The sequence below is a fragment of the Lynx canadensis genome, chromosome B3, assembly GCF_007474595.2.
Source record: "Lynx canadensis isolate LIC74 chromosome B3, mLynCan4.pri.v2, whole genome shotgun sequence".
Taxonomy (NCBI): Eukaryota; Metazoa; Chordata; class Mammalia; order Carnivora; family Felidae; genus Lynx; species Lynx canadensis.
The window spans coordinates 24,260,950-24,282,897 of record NC_044308.2 but is presented as its reverse complement, the minus strand read 5'-3'; positions in this window follow the sequence as shown (position 1 = coordinate 24,282,897).

The following is a 21,948-nucleotide window of genomic DNA, read 5'->3' as shown; positions in this document are numbered from 1 at the left end:
GTTGCCTTGTGGTGCAACAGCAGTGGCTTGGTGTTTACGGTAAATCTCAACACACAGATGTTGCCAGGGTTTGCTGCTCTCAGCAGACATCTTTGTTGGTCTACTGGTGAAGGGGACAGCTCTTTGGTGCCAACGGGTCTTTTGTCCAGAGAGGCTGTATCACCTCTACTAAATGCACTCTAAGCGAGGGAAGTGTTTCACCCTGTACAACCCAGGGGATCCTCAGACTGTGCTGCCTGTTTCTGGGGCTCTGCCCTTCTTCCTCACTGGAGCACCTCCAGGCACTGACCTCCAAAACTTCTGTGCTCTACTCTTTAAAAAAAAAAAAAAAAAACTTGTGGTATTGGACCTCTCCTTTTTGCCCATCAATGATTTTGAGGAACAATTTTCTTGTGCAGTCCCCATATGTGTTTTCACTCTTTTTTTCTTCACTTTTAGCTCATTTCTCCACAATCAGGGATCCCTCCCCACCGCAGCACCCATGGATCTTTTCTCGCACAAATCAACCTTCTGAAGTTCCTGCCATGGGTTGTTTTTCTGTTTGTGGACATGCAGCTTTGTTCTTTAAGACTTCTGATCAATATCTTGGATGTTCAGAATGATTTGATATTTATCTAGCTGTTTTGGGGGAGGATGCAAGCTTACGGTCGCCCTACTCTTCTGCCATTTTAATTGTCTTTGAGAATTTCGTTACTTTTTAAGTGTAAATGATATTCCATTGTACGTGTGCACCATGTTTTGTTTATCCGTTCATGTGTCAGTTGACATCTGCATTGTTTCCTCCTTTTGGGTATTGTGAATAATGCTACTGTGAATATGGGAGGAATGTGAATATCTGTTCAAATCCCTGTTTTCAGCTCTTTTGAGTATATACCCAGAAGTGAAATTTGTGGATCATATGCTAAATCTATTTTAAATTCTTTGAGCAACTTGTATACTAATTTCCACAGGGGCAGCGTCATCCTCACATTCCTGAACCATAGACATTATAAATGTTTATTGCTATTTTAAGCCACTAAATTTGAGATAATTTGTTAGGAAACAATAGATAAGTAATATAGTATTATAGGAACATCAACAAAAGAAGGATTTTGGGAAAATTTGTATTTCCCAGGATAGTTTATTCAAAAATTATACATACATGCAAAAATGCATAGTTTCAGATAAGTAACTAAAAAATGCAATTGCAGCAATGCTAATGTTTTCAGGTGATTTATAAAATTTTTCCACCCTGAAAGAAAAAATGTGAACCAAGCAAGGTGACCCTTGAATATAGAATTCACATTAATATCCTCCACTTATTTTTTGTCCCTTGATAATCCTCAGTGAGACTTCATCAAAAGGTAGTCACCCACACGCAAGATTAATGGAGCCATTTTACAAGGGCAAGAAAGAAAAGCACTGTGTGACACTCCTAAAAGAAAGACGGATTGCCTGGAAATTCATCTGAAATACAAAATGTGTATTTTCTTTGAAAGCTGAGCTTTTATTGTAATTATTGCTTGCTTTCTGAGATCTTTAGCATTTGAGTCCAGAATTGAGTCCTTTTAAGACTTTATCTTTTAAATACATCCTCATTCTAAACAGTGAGACCAGGTTTCTCTGTCTTTTGTGATAGTTGAGTTCTTTCTCCTCTTGTCTATCCGTTTGGAAATAATTTTTTAAACAATGCTGGTTGCTTCCCTGAGGCTGTCCTTCATATAGCATGGGCAATTGACTGGGTAGTGTTGACCTAGCTCTGTTCTAAGTTGCCAGAGAAGTTGCCTGGCTGCTATGACAAGCAAATGATGTGTGTGACTCATTGTAAACCTTTCCTGGAGGCTCCCACCAGAAGACTAGGACTTCCCCTATTACAGAGAGGCCTAAGACTCTCCTCACAAAAGAAAGGAAAAGAAAGAACTTATCTGAAGAAAGGTGCCTCAGACCTTTCCTGAAAAGGTGGTCTGTATTTTTATGGTTGGAAATGTTAGTGGGTCGGTGGGGCAGTAATGACACCTGGGACTCACCAGTGTAAACCAGGTCTGGAGAGAGGACAATGCTCGCACCTTGTGGGAGTCCAGAGGGGGGGTTCTTGTGCCATGGGGAATGTTTCTTAGAGAATTTCAGGAAGCCCTTTAGAGAGGCTTGGTGGAGGTAGAAGCAGAAAAACATGACTACAATTGTTAGTACCACATAGAGCATCCCGCAGAGTGACATTCGGCATAATGCCCACCTCAAAGCTTTGATGTGTGAGGTGTTTGTTCTGTAAGAGAGGCTCAAAGGATGTAATACAGAATCAAAATTGTGAGAAATAGACTGGGCTTTCTGTGTCAATACTGAAAGTCTGGAGTGAAATCTGCTGTTAAAATCTGCTGTGTTCCCTTTGTTCCTCAGGGAGAGAGGAAGGATAGTATCTTTGTTATTTTGTATCTGGTAAGCAGAACCATCAGTGACAATTGGAAACTCCGTTCAATAAGAATTAGAATGAGGAGATTCACTATGATGTTGATATTCAATGTGTCTTCTTGTTCCAGATATGAAGGGTACACCTTTTACCTTTGTCTTAGGAATGACTTGAATCTTGGACATTCAGTGATTGAGTGTTGTTTGGAGGGCTACACTGGGCTAAGGGCAAAAGATGGCAACTCTTCCTATCTTACTTGGTAATACCCTCCCCCTCTGTGTCAAGTGATCATATTAGGAATTCTCTGTAATTTGCAAAGGGATTATGACAAGATATGAAGGGCTCTGGGTAACCTGTATACATCATGGCATGACAGATCCTTGTTTGAGACAGGCTATCGGCTTCCCTTTGTCTACATGCCTTGAGGTTGTGAACCTCATAGGCTAACAAAATTCTCCACTTGTCTATAGAACAAATTCCAAAGGGCGAATAAATGATGAAAGTGTATTTATTTTGGGATATCCTGACGTTAGTAAAAATATTTTCATTGTTGATTTTAATATTTCTAAAACTGGTAACTTAACATTTTCCTTAAAAATATCAACAAACCCTCAAAAATCATTGCAGATCCACAATTATATGGTCAACTAATCTTCAACAAAGCAGGAAAGACTATCCAATGGGAAAAAGAGTCTTTTCAACAAATGGTGTTGGAAAAACTGGACAGCAACATGCAGAAAGAATGAAACTGGACCACTTTTTTACACCATACACAACAATAATTTCAAAATGGATGAAAGACCTAAATGTGAGACAGAAAACCATCAAAATCGTAGTGGAAAACACAGGCAGAAAACTCTTTGACCTAGGCCATAGCAACTTCTCAGGCAAGGGAAACAAAAGCAAAAATGAACAATTGAGACTTCATCAAAATAAAAATATTCTTCACAGTGAAGGAAACAATCAGAAAAACTAAGAGGCAACCTATGGAATGGGAGAAAATATTTGCATATCTGATAAAGGGTTAGTATCCAAAATTTATAAAGAACTTATCAAACTCAACACCCAAGAAACAAATACTCCAGTGAATAAATGGGCAGAAGACATGAATAGACACTTTTCCAAAGAAGACATCCAGATGGCTAACAGATACATGAAAAAAGGCTGAACATCACTCATCAGCAGGGAAATGCAAACAAAACCACAATGAGATATCACCTCACACCTATAAGAATGGCTAAATTAACAACATAAGAAACAACAGGTGTTGGTGAAGATGCAGAGAAAGGGGAATCCTCTTTCACTGTTGGTGGAAATGCAAACTGGTGCAACCACTCTGAAGAACACTATGGAAGTTCCTCAAAAAGTTACAAATGGAATTACCTTATGATCCAGGTATTGTATTACTACGTATTTACCCAAAGGATACAAAAATACAGATTCCAAGGGGCACACCATCCCGATGTTTATAGCAGCATTATGAACAATAGCCAAACTATGGAGGAAGACCAAATGTCCATCGGCTGATGAATGGATAAAGAAGAGGTGGTATATATATTATATATTATATACTATATATACACACATATATATATATTTCCATATATATAATAACATAGATATGGAATATTACTCAGCCATAAGAAATAATGAAATCTTGTAATTTTTAATGATGTGGATGGAACTAAAATGTATTATGCTAAGCAAAATAAGTCAGTCAGAGGCAGACAGATATATGATTTCACTCATATGTGTAATTTAAGAAACAAAACAGATGGACACAGGGGAATGGAAAAACAGAGAGGCAAACATAAGAGACTCTCAACTACAGAGAACAAACTGAAGGTTGCTGGAGCGTAGGTGGGCAGTGGATGGGATAAATGGGTGATGTATTAAGGAGTTCACTTGAGGACACCTGGGTGGCTCAGTCAGTTAGGCATCTGACTCTTGATTTTGGCTCAGGTCATGATATCATGGTCATTACCATGCCCAGTGTGGAGCTTGCTTAAGATTCTCTCTTCCTCTCTCTTTGCCCCTCCTCCATTCATTCTTGTGCATGCTTTCTCTCCCTTTCTCTCTCTCTCTCTGTCTCTCTCTCAAGAAAAAAAAAAGGAAGACACTTGTTATGATGAGCACTGGATGTTATATGTAAGTAATAAATTACTAAATTCTACTCTTGAAACCAATATTACACTATAAGTTAACCAATTAAAATTTAAATAAAAACTTGAAAAAAAAGCTGCAGTTTCCTGGTACGTATGAGCTCCAGAGCTACAGTAAGCTATATCAAAGCTCTCTATTGGCTTCTCAGTAACTTATATGATCAGAGCAAAGCCACAAAGGAGACATCCCTGCCAGGAACCCCTAAACAGTAGTGCCCAGTGCAGAAAGAAGTGTCTTCCATGAATTCCACAGTAGAGGTCCTGATTCAAGCATTCATTTGCAAGTAGTATTTTTGGGAAGTGATCCAAAGTAGACTCCTGAGGTATGGGGAAGTCAGACAGTGGAGGGAAGGTAGACATGAAGAGGGGGTATAACCAAGCAAAGAACACACAAGGACAGCTGGAGTTCAATGCCAGTGAGGAGCTCTACTGACAGTAGAGAACATGCCTCAAAGTTATTTCAACCCAAGGGATAAGGAAGAATTTTAAATTATTACCATAAATTGTAATGTACATCTTTATATTATACAATGAAAATAAGTTTTAAATGCAAATATCAGAATTTAACTCATATTCAGAATCACCAAAATTATACAATTCTAATTTAGCAATTCATAGTGCATCTCTATGGTGGCTATTCAAAACTAACTGATCTGGTTTTATTTCACTTCTCCATAGGTGTCCATTCCACCAGTACTATATACCTTTGACTTACTAATGAGTAAGGAAAGACTGAAAGAGAAGGGATGTGCTTTGCCCAGCTTTCCTTTTCCTTCTGTCTTTTCACTTTCAGTATAAGTGGTTGGTTAATAGAAATTAACAAAAGAAAGAATGTGATAGGGTTCCTTGGTTGTTCCCAAATCTTTCTACATTTGAAGCAAGTTCTGGTGTGACCATAAAGTATGACCCTTGAGACTGTCTGTGCCCCCTTAGTCATAGATATGGCACACTTAACCTGTATTTGCTTTTTATCCCATGTCCGGGTTTCTAAATTCTGTGCTTGTGGGCATCAGGAATGTTATATGGGAATAGGGAGGCAAGGAACAATGGAGGGGACACAGGCATCATATGAATGTCCTCTACATACACACATGCTCCAGGGCCCCATCAGCCTTCACTTACAAAACACCATTCCAAAGACAAAATTACTAAGAATTTCAAGACAATGACAGCAGATCATTAAACTGGATGTGGGGGCTTTTTCAATGTGAGGACCCATGTGACTGGGAGAACACATTTTTGGGGCTGGCTCTGACTGGGACATCTATACACCAAAGCCTCATTCCTTATGGGTGGAGCTGCTTCCATCACTTCATATGCTCTTCCCAGTTTCTGGAGAAACTGAGTGGAAGTTTCAGGCAGAGATGCAGGTGTTCCCAGCCTTTTCTGAGTGTGTAGAAGTATGCTAGAGTAGATGGAGGGCACTTATCTGTTTCCTCAGACATATCTGAGATTTAAACAGAAAAGCCCAGGACTTCAGGGTTTGCTGACTGCTCAGGCCTCGCTGATCCCTGAAAAGGAGATAGAAGTGAAGAGCATTTTTAACTGGGAATTTTTTTTCTGTTTCAATCCCATCAAAGTGAAGGGCAGGTAATTTCCCTTATCAATTGGTCCCTTACCACATGTTTTTGTTTTGTTGCCTGTTGTGTACATTCAGAACTGTCACTGGCTGATGGATATTTGTGAGGTTCCTGTAGCACTTTACAGGCATGTAGGGCTGAAGAGAGACAGGGTACAACCCCTGTATGGAGGAAACACAGAAGAAAAGGAGCAGATGAAGGCCAGACAGAACAGAGCTTGCTGAGTTCCTAGAATATACTCAGCTTAGTTGGAGAGCAGAACCTGCACAGGGAGGGGCAGAGGTGACTGAAAAATATTTTCTGTGTTCTAATTCCAAGTGCTAGAAAAGCTTGGTGAATTGGGCTGGCTACAGGTGACTTGGGCTGACTATAAATGTCTATAACCTTCTGGGTTAGCAACTTAGCAATGTGTATTTAGAGTTTTAATAATGGTAATTGTACCCTCTGTCTTGGAATTATACTCTTGAACTTTTGTTTTAATACAAATTTATTTAAATATCATTTACATTAGATAAAAATATAAATAGTTGAATAATAGAAAGATCTTCCAAATTTCCAGATGAAGGAATGTTGTGCAGCTAAAAGGAAATTATGCTTTGGAATAATAATTACAAACTTGGCAAAGAATTCAAAATTCATGACCATATGTTCCCAGTTGCCCATTAGGATCCTGGTCTCTGCCCATTGTCCTGGGATAATCATCGATGGTGTGCCCTTTCACTGTCCAAAGTTCCTGGTCACTCCATTCATAACATAATAATGGGACAAAACTGCTCATGACACACTAGATACTATATAAACTGGTGGTGGGATAGTGCATATTTAACAATTGGCTCTCCAGGAAACTGCTTTAATTTGTAGCATTTGCCAATATCTATGGTGTAAGTATTACTATTTTGGCCAATTTCAAGCTATAATATGGGGTCAATGAAGGTGGATTTGGGCTGAGATTAGCACAATCATCTTTCCCAAGCCAACCAAGCTGACTCAGCACACCTCTGGGTAAACACTACACTATGTGGGTAAGGACTTCATGAGGACAAGGATGGTGGTCTTGCATGGTGGGAGACAGTAGTTTTCTTTGCTTCTTTGTATTGGTGGAGGGATTCTGACACCCACTGGACCACGATCTCTGAAGAGAGTGATCCTTGCATTTGAGGTGGGCACTCTGTTTTCTGGCCTCTCCAGCTGCCCAGCAGGTGCTCCCTCCCTCCTGGGAGCCCCACCCTAAGGACAAGAGGACCAGTTCTGATCTCCACTGTGCTCCCATTCTCCAGTCTTCCAACATAGGACAGTATAAGGGCAAGAAACAGCCAGGAGGCTGTTTTACAATATCCATGAGAAGAAATGAGGGCCTGACAGGAAAAACTGGCAAAGAACTTGCAGAGTAGAGGAAAGCTGTGTGAAACACTGGGTGTTCTTGTTCCCAGTGCTGGATAGATGGAAACTGGAGAGGTGGGATTCCTAGATTTCTAAAAAATTTACAGTCCAAAATTTTCAAGGACTGCAGCCATATCATTAATGCAGATCAAGAGGAACCCGGTGCCTGCTAGTGGAGACTCTGTGAAGAGAGTGACCCTTTGTCTTTGTCAGTAGTCCTCTCTATCCATGGCACCAGGCCCTATTACCTCCTGTCTCTGAACCACAGTCAAAAAAGTACATCACCTTCAGGGAACAAAATCCTCAGCCATAAGCAGGATATGCCTGAATTTGGGATCCTTCTGACTGCAGCCAAAGCATCTATAGATATTACAAACTGTTTCTATTTTTATACTGCTATGGTCTGAATGTTTATGTCCACCCCAAATTTATAGGTTAAATTCTAACCTACAAAGGTGATGATAGGAGGAGGTGGGGCCTTTGGGAGATGACTAAGCCATGAGGGTGGAGCTCTCATGAAAGGGATTAGTACTTTTATACAAATGGCTCCAAAGAGACTTCTCACCATTCTCATCATGTTAGACACAGTGAGAAGATTCCAGCTATGGACCAGGAAATGGGCACTTACTAGTAGTGACTCTGCCATGCTTTGATCTTGGACTTCCAAAGCCTCCAGAACTGTGAGAAATAAATTTTTGTTGTTTCTAAGACCCCACTCTGGCATTTTGTTATAGCAGCCCAAACAGAGTAAGACATGTGCATCTATTCATGAACTATTTGTTAAGCAACTACTGTATTTTAGGAGCTGCTCTGGTACTCAGGATACACCAATAAACAACAACAAGAAATAAATAAAGTCACTATCTTTAAGGGATCTATTTCTTATGGGAGAAGACAGACAGAAAATGAGTATTATATTGAAGGTGGTAGGAGTTTGTCCCCAAAATGTTTTTTATAGCTTACATTTTTAAAACATGGATACAACCAAGATTCACTTATTGCATTTAGTTGTTACACCTTCTCAGTCCTTTCAATAATGACATTAAAGAGACCAGGACAATTGTTTCAGGATGAAATATCCACATTCTGGATTTGTATGCTGATATCATTTGTGACATTATTTAACTTGGTGCTGTCCCTGTATTGTTTGAAAACTAGAAATCAGAAAAAAAAAACATTCAGTTAGATTTAATGTAAATATTCCCATCAAAAATACTTTAAATATTCTTGAATATACTTAAATATTCTTTAAATACAAAAATATCCCCCAAGTTTTAAATCATACCAAATTTGGTTTAATAGCTCCAGGAATACTATGTTGCAATTCTATTGAGGGGTTTTCCTTATTCCTCCAGTTTGGGTGTTAACAATATGAAAAGTTACTTCACTAAGCAATTGATAAAGTGATTAATGTCAGCACTGTTAATCATGTTGCTGATATGGGTTCAAAGATGACTTTGGATCAGAATAATCCAGGAGCTTCAGTTTAGCACTTTGGTTCCTTGAGTTTTCTTTAGCAATAAATTCAAAACAAAAGACTTCAAAAATCTCTCCCTTTTACTTTCCATACTGATACCTTCTAAGTTTTCTTGAAGAAGTAAAATCACAAAACTCACACTATTGATGTTGCAATAAAAAGTACAGGCACATGAAAATTAATTTCCTCAAAACTATTTTTTAAAAATTAATACAGGAGGGACACCTGGGTGGCTCAGTCGGTTAAGCGTCCAACTTCAGCTTAGGTCATGATCTCATAGTTCATGAGTTCAAGCCCCACATCGGGCTCTGTGCTGACAGCTCGGAGCCTGGAGCCTGCTTCGGGTTCTGCGTCTCTCTCTCTCTCTGTTCCTCCCCTGCTCATGCTCTGTCTTTCTCTCAAATAAATAAATAAATAAATATTAATACAGGAGTGCCTGGGTGGCTCAGTTGATTAAGCACCCGACTTTGGCTCAGGTCATAATCTCGTGGTTCACAGGTTCTAGCCCCACGTGCAGCTCTCTGTTGACAGCTCAGAGCCTGGAGCCTGCTTCAGATTCTGTGTCTCCCCTTCTCTCTCTGCCCCTCCACCACTCATGTTCTGTCTCTCTTTCTCAAAAATAAACAAAAACATTAAAAAAATCAATACAAGGCACTTCAGCAATGGCATATTGGACTGTTTTGTAAGAGTAGCAAAATGACTCATCAACTCTTCAGGATGATACAGATATGCTCCATGCTTCTCTATACAAACACAAATCTATGGACAAATATAATACAGAGTGATTGCAGGCAGCCCTCCAACATTTCATTCCACATGTGTCCTTTTCCCTGTTTCCAGAGCAAATTCTCACACTGTAGGTAAAGCATGGTTTAACATGCATAAGTCTAAATTAATTATAACTTTTTATTTTGGTAAGGTATAAATAACATAAAATTTATGAGTGTAACCATTTTAAGTATAGTACATTCACTTTGTTGTGCGATTATCACCACCTTCTTCAGAACTCTTTTCATCTTGAAAAACTGAAACTCTACAGCCATTAAACAATTCACTGTTCCCTCCTCCCCTCAGTCCTCAGCAACCACCATTCTACTTTCTGTCTCTATGATTTTAATCCCTCTAGGTACCTCATATAAACGGAATCATATGATATTTGTCTTTTGTGTTTTTTCACTCCGCCTAATGTTCTCAAGATTAATCTATGTTGAACATGTGTCAGAATTTCCTTTTTAAAGGGTGAATATTATTCCATTGTATGTATAGCCCATATTTTAATCCATTCATCTGTGGATGGACATTTTCATTGTTTCCACTGTTTGGCTATTGCAAATAATGCTTCTATGAACGTGGATGTACAATATCTGTTTGAGTTCTGCCTTCAATTCTTTTGGGTGTATACCCAAAGGTGGAATTGCTGGATCATTTGTAATTCTATTTTTTTAGGATAATCATAACTTTTAAATAAATATAAAGTATGGTAAAACTTCTCTCCATAATAATAAGGAAACCACAAAGTCAATTTACACATTTCAGTTAAGGCCTTTTTCTTCACCTTTTTCTTTAGATAAACAAACCTACGAAGAAGAAAATTTGTTCTCAGTTTCTTAGACCATCATCTCAGTGAACCTATGCATAACCCTCATTAAGACCCATGTAAACACTTCAAAGTGGGCTGATCTGCAGGGAGTAAATAGTCCAGACAAATGTACAGAGAATTATAAGAACCAATATAACAGATTACAAAAACATTAATCAAAGCCACCAGATCCAGCAAGGTACAATTCCATAGAGATTTTATTAACAGGAAGAAAGGAGGTGAATTTTAGACACTGGTCCAGATATGCTAACTCAGGAAGAAATCATGACAGCTCTGAGGAGGTAGAATGTAAGTCTGTATATTGTCCTGGCCATATTTTCAAAATCAACACATCTTGGAAACTGGGCCTGCCTTGTTGTTATAGGTTTTTTTTCTTTCTTTCTTAATTTTTTTGAATTCATTTTTATGTTTTTATGCCTTTCTAATGTCAGACCAGAAATCTGAGGAGAGTTTGGCCTTTGACATTGGTAATAAAATGATTTCTAAGAAGGAGAAAAAAACTGAAGTCTGAAACATGGGGGGAAGAAGAAGAAATGGAGAACAGAACCAGTAGCTAATGAGTAAATGGGTAGCTGTGGAGACCTGATGCTGGTAAGATGCTTTGAAAGTTGTAGTAGAACAATGGAGTGGGAAAGTAGAGCACAAGCAGCTAGTGCTCCTAGTGATCTGGGGGAGTCCCTGGAACTGGAGGACAGCACAAGAAAGTCCAGTGGCCTGTCTCTGCCAATAGGACGCAATTTATTCACTCTGGAAACTAGAGTCATCCAGAGACAGGGCCAGTTCAGGACCTTATCTGCGAATCTGGGCTTCTAGGACATTCTCCAGAAAGAGATCCTGGAAATGCTTGATGGAGCTGTTCCTCCAAATACCATCTTAAAAAAGCACTGATTCACTATTGACAGCAGGAATCATCCAGTCAAAGGGGGTCTGCAACAAAAATTACCCAGCAGGGAGAGGATTTTCTTCCTGAGGTAAGATTAGATAACAAACACCAATGTTGCCTTCCTCTGATGTTTTAATTTACATTCCATTGCCCGTCACACAGACAGCAGCTGGAGTCATGCAGTGTTGCTGCTGTTCATACAGATGCTGTGCAGCCAACAGGTCCATTCACATGCCACCCTTTCTGCCATATGAAATCAGCAACAAAGAGACAGATGGATCCTTGCATTTCTTTTCCACAAAATTAGGCATGCTTTTGCCTAAATGTTCTTACCATTCTAGACCCCTGGATGCCCATGTTCCCATAATAGCATGGAAATTCAGGTCCAGAATGTGAGGCAGCTTGTCTGAGACTGGGATCCCAGGTGCGGAGGGAGCCTTTTAGTTTTGTTTATTGTTTCATTTGATTTTTATCTTCATGAGGTCACAATAGTTCATTTTTGCTTTTAATTCCCTTGCCTTTGGAGATATGTCAAGTAAGAAATTGCTGTGGCTGAGGTCACAGAGGTTTTTTCCTGCTTTCTCCTCTAGGGTTTTGATGGTTTCCTGTCGCACATTCAGGTCCTTTATCCATTTTGAATTTATCTTTGTGAATGGTGTAAGAAAGTGGTCTAGTTTCATCCTTCTGCATGTTGCTGTCCAGTACTCCCAGAACCATTTGTTAAAGAAACTGTCTTTTTTCCATTGGATATTCTTTCCTGCTTTGTCAAAGATTAGTTGGGCATACTTTTATGAGTTCAATTCTGGAGTCTCCATTCTATTCCATTGGTCTATGTGTTGGTTTTTGTGCCAATACCATGCTGTCTTGATGATTACAGCTTTGTAGTAGAGGCTACAGTCTGGGATTGTGATGCCTCTCACTTTGGTCTTCTTCACTATAACGTTGGCTATTTGGGGTCTTTTTTGGTTCCATACAAATTTTAGGATTGCTTGTTCTAGCTTCGAGAAGAATGCTGGTGCAATTTTGATTGGGATTGCATTGAATGTGTAGATAGCTTTGGGTAGTATTGACATTTTAACAATATTTATTCTTCCAATCCATGAGCATGGAATGTTTTTCCATTTCTTTGTATCTTCTTCAATTTGCTTCATAAGCTGTCTATAGTTTTCAGCATACAGATCTTTTACATATTTGGTTAGATTTATTCCTTGGTGCAATTGTGAATGGGATCAGTTTCTTTATTTGTCTTTCTGATGCTTCATTATTAGAGTACAAGAATGCAACTGATTTCTGTACATTGATTTTGTATCCTGCGACTTTGCTGAATTCATGTATCAGTACTAGCAGACTTTTGGTGGAGTCGGTCAGGTTTTCCATGTATAATATCATGTCATCTGCAAAAAGTGAAAGCTTGACTTCATCTTTGCCAATTTTGATGACTTTGATTTCCTTTTGTTGTCTGACTGCTGATGCTAGAACTTCGAGCACTATGTTAAACAACAGCGGTGAGAGTGGACATCCCTGTCGTGTTCCTGATCTCAGGGAGAAAGCTCTCAGTTTTTCCCCATTGAGGATGATATTAGCTGTGGGCCTTTCAAAATTGGCTTTTATGATGTTGAAGTATGTTCCTTCTATCCCGACTGTCTTGCGGGTTTTTATTAAGAAAGGATGCTGAATTTTGTCAAATGCTTTTTCTGAGTCGATTGACAGGATCATATGGTTCTTTTATTTTCTTTTATTAATGTGATGTATCACATTGATTGATTTGCGAATTTTGAACCAGCCCTGCAGCCCAGGAATGAATCCCACTTGATCATGGTGAATACTTCTTTTTATATGCTGTTGAATTCGATTTGCTAGTATCTTATTGAGAATTTTTGCATATATATTCATCAGGGATGGATATTGGCCTGTAGTTCTCTTTTCTTTGCTGGGTCTCTGTCTGGTTTGAGAATCAAATTAATGCTGGCTTCATAGAATGAGTCTGGAAGGTTTTCTTCCCTTTCTATGTTTTGGAACCGCTTGAGAAGGATAGGTATTATCTCTGCTTCAAATGTCTGGTAGAACTCCCCTGGGAAGCCATCTTGTCCTGGACTCTTATTTGTTGGGAGATTTTTTGATAACTGATTCGATTTCTTCTCTGGTTATGAGTCTGTTCAAGTTTTCTATTTCTTCCTATTTGAGTTTTGGAAGTGTGTGGGTGCTTAGAAATTTGTCCATTTCTTCCAGGTTGTCCAGTTTGTTGGCATATAATTTTTTTTTATAGTATTCCTTGATACTTGCTTGTATTTCTGAGGGATTGGTTGTAATATTTCCATTTTCGTTCATGATTTTATCTATTTAGGTCATCTCCCTTTTCTTTTTGAGAAGCCTGGCTAGAGGTTTATCAATTTTGTTTTTCAAAACAACTCTTGGTTTCATTGAGCTTGTCTACAGTTTTTTTTTTTTTTTTTTAGATACTATATGGTTTATTTCTGCTCAGATCTTTATTATTTCTCTTCTTCTGCTGGGTTTGGTGTGTCTTTTCTGTTCTGCTTCTATTTCCTTTAGGTGTGCTGTTAGAGTTTGTCTTTGGGCTTTTTCTTGTTTCTTGAGATAGGCTGGATTGCAATGTATTTTCCTCTCAGGACAGCATTTCCTGCATCCCAAAGCATTTGGATTGTATTTTCATTTTCATTTGTTTCCATATATTTTTAAATTTCTTCTCTAATTGCCTGGTTGACCCATTCATTCCTTAGTAGGGTATTCTTTAACCTCCATGCTTTTGGAGGTTTTCCAGACTTTTTCCTGTGGTTGATTTCAAGTTTCATAGCATTGTGGTCTGAAAGTATTCATGGTATGATCTCAATTATTTTATACTTATGAAAGGCTGTTTTGTGATCCAGTCAGTATTTGACTTATTTTGGATAATGTTCCATGTGCACTTGAGAAGAAAATATATTCTTTTGCTTTGGGATGCAGAGTTCTAAATATATCTGTAAAGTCCATCTGATCCAATGTATCATTCAGGGCCCTTGTTTCTTTATGGATCCTGTGTCTAGATGATCTATCCAATTGCTGTAAGTGAAGTATTAAAGTCCCCTGCAATTACCACATTCTTATCCATAAGGTTGCTTATATTTGTGATTAATTGTTTTATTAATCACATATTTGGGGGCTTCCGTATTTGGTGCATAGACATTTATAATTGTTAGCTCTTCCTGATGGGTGAACCCTGTAATTATCATATAATGCCCTTCTTCATCTCTAGTTACAACCTTTAATTTAAAGTCTAGTTTGTCTGATATAAGTATGGCTACTCCAGCTTTCTTTTGACTTCCAGTAGCATGATAGATAGTTCTCCATCCCCTCACTTTCAATCTGAAGGTGTCCTCAGGTCTAAAATGAGTCTCTTGTAGACAGGAAATAGATGGGTCTTGTTTTTTTATCCATTCTGATACGCGATGTCTTTTGGTTGGTGCATTTAGTTCATTTTACATTCAGTGTTATTATAGAAAGATATGGGTTTAGAGTCATTGTGATACCTGTAGGTTTCATGCTTGTAGTGATGTCTCTGGTACTTTGTGGTCCTTGCAACATTTCACTCACAGAATCCCCCTTAGGATCTCTTGTAGGGCTGGTTTAGTGGTGATGAATTCCTTCAGTTTTTGTTTGGGAAAACCTTTATCTCTCCTTCTATTCTGAATGACAGACTTGCTAGATAAAAGATTCTTGGCTGCATATTTTTTTTTCTGTTCATCACACTGAAGATTTCCTGCCATTCCTTTCTGGCCTGCCAAGTTTCAGTAGATAGGCCTGCCACTACTCTTATGGGCCTACCTTTGTAAGTTAGAGCCTGTTTATCCCTAGCTTCTTTCAGAATTTTCTCTTTATCCTTGTATTTTGCCAGTTTCACTATGATATGTCATGCAGATCAGTTCAAGTTATGTCTGAAGGGAGTTCTCTGTGCCTCTTAGATTTCAATGCCTTTTTCCTTCCCCAGATCAGGAAAGTTCTTAGCTATGATTTGTTCATGTACACCTTCAGCCCCTTTCTCTTTCTCTTCCTCTTCTGGAATTCCTATGATACGGATATTGTTCAGTTTGATTGCATCACTTAGGTCTCTAATTCTCCCCTCATACTCCTGGATTTTTTTATCTCTCTTTTTCTCAGCTTCCTCTTTTTCCATAATTTCATCTTCCAATTTACCTTTTCTCTCCTCTGCCTCTTTAATCTGTGCTATAGCAGCCTCCATTTTATTTTTCACCTCATTTATAGCAGTTGTTAGCTCCTTATGACTATTTCTTAGTCCCTTGATCTCTGTAGCAATAGATGTCCTATATACTTTTTCAAGCCCAGTGATTAATTTTATGACTATTATTCTAAATTCTTGTTCCGTTATATTGTTTAAATCGTTTTTTTAACAATTCATTACCTGTCGCTACTTCCTCGAGTTTCTTTGTGGAGAGTTCTTCCGTTTCATCATTTTGGGTAGACCCTGAAGTAGGTCCAAACTGCAGGGCACTTCCCCTGTGCTGTCCGGAGTAACTTGTGTTGGTGGGCGGGGTCACAGTTAGACCTGATGTCTGCCCCCAGCTGGGTCCTCAGTCTGACTGGTGTGTACCTTATCTTCCTCTCTCCCAGGGGCAGGATTCAATGTGGAGTGGTGTGGCCCCTGTCTGGGCTACTTGCACACTGTCAGGCTTGTGGTGCTGCTTCCATGGGATGTGGCACATTAGCCAGTGTAGATCCGCAAAGTGCATAGGGGTGGGAGGGGCAGGCTTATCTCGCTTTGCCATGGGTGGTCCCCTGCAGGAGGGGCCTTGTAGCACTGGGAGGGAGGCAGACCCGTAGAGGGATGGATCCACAGAAGCATAGCATTGGGTATTTGTGTGGTGCAAGAATGTTCGGTGAGGGAAACTGGTTCCCTTTGGAATTTTGGCTGGGGGATGGGGGAGGGATATGGCACTTGCCAGCACCTTTGTTCCCCACCAAGCTAAGCTCTATCTTCCAGGGCTCAGCAACTCTCCCTCCCCATGTCCTCTCGCCCTCCCCACTCTCCAAGAGCAGAGCTGTTGACTTTTATTATTCCAGATGTTAAGTCCAGCTGGCTGTTAGAAGTCCCGAAGTCCATCCCCTCCACTTTTGCAAGGGGCTCTGCCTTGCCCAGTGGTCTGCCCCTCCACTGCCCCAGCTCCCTCCCACCAGTCCATGTAGCACACACAGCCTCTCTGCCTTTCCTACCCTCTTCCGTGGGCCTCTTGTCTACACTTGGCTCTAGAGAGTCCGTTCTGCTAGTCTTCTGGCAGTTTTCTGGGTTATTTAGGCAGATGTGGGTGGAATCTAAGCAATCAGCAGGACGAGGTGAGCCCAGCGTCCTCCTACACTGCCATCTTCCTCAACTATCTCCTAAAATATATTATCTTTTTTTTTTTTTTTTAATTTTTTTTTCAACGTTTATTTATTTTTGGGACAGAGAGAGACAGAGCATGAACGGGGGAGGGGCAGAGAGAGAGGGAGACACAGAATCGGAAACAGGCTCCAGGCTCTGAGCCATCAGCCCAGAGCCTGACGCGGGGCTCGAACTCACAGACCGCGAGATCGTGACCTGGCTGAAGTCGGACGCTTAACCGACTGCGCCACCCAGGCGCCCCTAAAATATATTATCTTAAAAGCATCCAAGATGTAACAAGAGAATGAAGAATCATCAGACCACACTTTGATAAAGGACAAGAACAAGAAAGTTAAGCTGAATTCTCAGACTCCCAGACGGTTTCCTCTATAAACAAAGAAATAGCAGGAAAACTGATGTTAGGGTAGAAGAAATCAAAGGGAAATCCCCAGGCCTCCTGAAATGGGGCTTAAGACAGACTACACCCAGATGAAACTAGAACGCTAAAGGTCCCCTCCTCGCAGGGAGGGCGAGAGTGAAGCAGATATAAACTAGTCCATGCCTACACTTGCCTAGACTGGCTTCAAATTATCTGTATAGCCCAAGATGCCATACGTTTTGAACTTGAATTTAAGTAGCCCTATCTGAGTGTTGCATCCAGATGCAAAAGTGATTCTACATCTGGAAACTCCAGTGCTATGCTTCTATTAAAAAGAATACTACTAGTGAGTGAGCTCCAGTTAAAGGCATTTGGATGTGTTTTATTTACTCCTTTCACTCATCACATTGCTTGGTACTGAAAATAAAGACTCCCCAAAATGCAAAGTCCTCCACCTTAGAAGGATTCACAGGGTGGCACAAAAACCAACTTATAAATACCTCATTTCAAGAAATAGGAGAGGTGCTGTAAGAATGTGCAGGTGGGAGAGGACATCTAGGCAGAAGCTAGCTGCAGGGATGTGACATCTGTTCACAGTGTGTCTTGCAGAATGAGTAGGAATTTGCAAGGTGAATAATGGAGGGAGGCACAGACACATGGGCAAAGTTGCTAAAGTGTGAAAGGGCTCAGTATTTCCAGGAATGGTGAGACATTCTGTGTGAATAGAATGTAGTACATGTCATAGAGCCAGAGAAAAGATAAAGAAGACTTTGGTATACAGATGGAGAAGTCAATATGAATTAAAACACATCCATTTGTATATTTATGTTATCTTCACATATTCCAGTATTTTTGCTATGGAAAAAACAATCATACTTTTAAACTCAGATATTTTAGAAGCAAGGTCTAATCCATCTGGATTTTATTTTGTGTGTTAGAAGGTAGGCATCAAATGGCTGATCAGACTTTTCAGTAGTATTTATTGCATTTCTCTCTCTTTCCTCATTGAGTAGCAAAGGCCAGTCTGTCATTTGTCTTGTGACCCTGGTTCTGCAGTGTCCAGCACATTGCTCATGTCATAGTTAGTGGGCTGTGAGTTGTGCACACATAGGAATGGTGAAAATGAAAAGGCTGACTGTACAAGTGTGAGCAAGGGTGTGGGACAACCGGAGTACTCATATGCCAATTGTGGGAATGCAACAGAGTACAGCCACCTTGAAAAGCTATCTGGCAGTGTCTTAACCATACACCTACCATATGATCCAGCCATTCCAAGAGAAAAGAAAGCAAATGTTCACAGTAACACATTTGTAACAGCCCCAAACTGGAAACATTCCAAATGTCCATCAAGAGGTGAATGGATAAACTCAATGTTTTATCTATACAATATACTACTTCTTAAAAATAAACAAGAATGAATTTTATCTTTAATTTACTTAAGTTTTTATTTAAATTCCAGTTACTTAACATACACTGTAATATTTAAGATGTTCAACTTAGTGATTAAGCACTTCCATACAGCACTCAGTGCTCATCACAATTGTACTCCTTATTCCTTATCACCTATTTAGCTCATGCCCCCGCCAACTTCCCATCTGGTAACCATCAGTTTGTTCTCCATCGTTAAGAATCTGTTTCTTGGTTTGCCTCTCTATTTTTCTCCCCTATGATCATTTGTTTTGTTTCTTAAATTCCATATGGGTGAAATCATATGGTATTTGCCTTTCCATAACTTACTTCACTTATACTTCACATATAATACCCTCTAGCTCCAGTCACATCCTGGTAAATCTCAAGATTTAATTATTTTTTGTGGATGAGTAATATTTTGTATATATATATATATATATATATATATATATATACCACCTCTTCTTTATCCACTCATCAGTTGACGGACATCATCTGGGCTCTTTCATAATTTGGCTACTATAGATCATGCTGCTAAAAACATTGGGGTGCATGTATCCCTTTGAACAATTGCTGCATCATAGGGTAATTCTATTTTTAACTCTTTGAAGAACCTATGTACTATTTTCCAGAGTGGCTGCAACAGTTTGCATTTCCACCAACAGTGTAAGGGTGTTCCCCTTTCTCTGGATCCTGGCCAAAACCTGTTGTTTCTTGTGTTGTTGATTTTAGCCAGTCTGACAGATTTGAAGTTACATCTCCTTGTAGTTTTTATTGGTATTTCCTGATGTTGAGTGATGTTGAGCATCTTTTCATGTGTCTATTAGCCATCTGCACATCTTCTTTGGAAAAATGTCTATTCATGTTTTCTGCCCATTTCTTAACTGGATTATTTGTTTTTTGGGTATTGAGTTTTATAAGTTTTATAAGTTCTTTATGTATTTGGGGGACTAAACCTTTATCAGATATGTCATTTGCAAATATTTTCTCCTATTCTATAGGTTGCCTTTTAGTTTTGTTGATTATATCCTTTGTTGTGCAGAAGCCTTTATTTTGATGAAGTCCAAATAGTTTATTTTTTCTTTTATTTCACTTGTCACAGGAGATATATTTAGTAAGAAGTTGCTATGGCCGATGTCAAAGAGGTTAGTGCCTGTGTTCCCCACTACGATTTTGATGCTTTCCTGTCTCACATTTAGGCCTTTCATCCATTTTGAATTTATTTTTGTGTGTGGTGTAAAACAATGGTCCAGTTTCATTCTTTTCAATTTGCTGTTATTTAACATAGAATTGGAAGACCTCCCCACAGCAATCAGACAGAAAAAAGAAATAAAAGACATTCAAATCAGCAATGAAGAAGTCAATCTTTCACTATTTGCAGATAAATTGATACTTTATATAGAGAACATAAAAGACTCCATCAAAAAAATTCTAGAAATGATACATTCAGTAAAGTCACAAGATACAAAATCAACATATGGAAATCTGCTGCATTTCTATACACCAGTAATGAAATAGAAGAAAGAGAAATCAAGGAATCAATCCCACTTACAATTGCACCAAAACCCATAAGATATTTAGGAATAAGCCTAACCAAAGAGGTCTAGGATCTGTACTCTGCAAACTATAAAACACTATTAAAAAAAAGTGAAGATGACACAAAGAAATGGAAAACATTCCATGCTCATGGATTAGTAGAACAAATATTGTTAAAGTGCCCATACTACCCAAAGCAATCTACACATTTAATGAAATCCTTATCAAAATACCAATAGCAGTTTTCACAGGATTCAATTATTGATACATGTAACCACATAAGAGGAAAAAAAAAAATCTCAAAGTAACTGTATTGAGTGAAAGAAGCAAGGCAAATTTTAAAAATTACATGCTGTGGGGTTCCTAGGTAGCTCAGTAGGTGAAGTATCTGACTTGATTTTGAATCAGGTCATGATTTCATGAGTCATGAGATTGAGCCCTGCATCAGGCTCTGTATTGACAGTGTGGAGCCTGTTTAGGATTCTCTCTGTCTTCTCTCTCTGACCCTTTCCTTTCTTATTCTCTCTCTCTCTCTCTCAAAATAAACATTTTTTAAAAAAAATAAAAATAAAAATGACATGCTGTATAATTTAATTTATATAAAATTATATGAAAAACAAACCAAGCTACAGTCACAGAAAGCAGATCACTGGTTCTCAGGATGAGGGGGAGGATGGGAGAACAGGAGCAGGGACTACAGAAGGGATGTAGGACATTTTGGAAGTGATGAATTTGTTCACTATCCTGGTTGTGCTGAAGGTGTCATGGATGCATAAATATAGCAAAACCTGGGGCGCCTGGGTGGTGCAGTCGGTTAAGCGTCCGACTTCAGCCAGGTCATGATCTCGTGGTCCGTGAGTTCAAGCCCCGCATCAGGCTCTGGGCTGATGACTCAGAGCCTGGAGCCTGTTTCTGATTCTGTGTCTCCCTCTCTCTCTGCCCCTCCCCCGTTCATGCTCTGTCTCTCTCTGTCCCAAAAAAAAATAAATAAACGTTGAAAAAAAAATTAAAAAAAATATAGCAAAACCTATCAAATTGTATACTTTACAAACAACAACAATAACATAAAGATGGGTTTCTGAATAACATTTGTAGTGATACATTTAAAAAGTGTAGGATAGGAGAATTAAGCTGGCAGAGGAGTAGGGTAACCTTACGCTGTTTCTCTCCATGAACAGCTAGATAAATATCAATTCATCTTAACACCCAATAAATTGATCTAAAATCTTAGAGAACAAAGTTGCATGTCCACAAACAGAAAAAAAAACAACACGTGGAATGTAGGAACTTCAGAGAGTTGATTTGTGGAAGAAAGAGAGGGGGAGAGCTGTGGTGGGGAGGGATTGCTGATCATGGAGAGGTGAGCTAAGAGTGAAAACACACACAGGGGACTGCACAAAAAAAAACCTGTTCCCAAAAACCACTAATGGGCAAAAAAGGAGAGGGTTTCAATACCGCCAGCTTTTATAAACAGCAGGACACAGAGTCTGAAGTTTCAAAGGTCAGTACCAGGCAGTGCTCCAGTGAGGAAACAGGACAGAGCCCCAGAAATGGGCAAAATGTTTTGAGGATCCACTGGATTTCACAGGGAGAAGACGTTCCCCTACTTGGAGTACATTTGGTGGAGGTGATAGGGTCTTCTCACAGCAAAAGACCTGGTAGGGGTCTCAGATCTGCCCATTCACTGGTATAGGAACAAAGATGTCCCCTGAGGGCAACAAACCTTGGCACCATCTGTGTGTTGAGATTTACCAAAAACTCTGAGTGGCTGCTACTGCAAATTCACA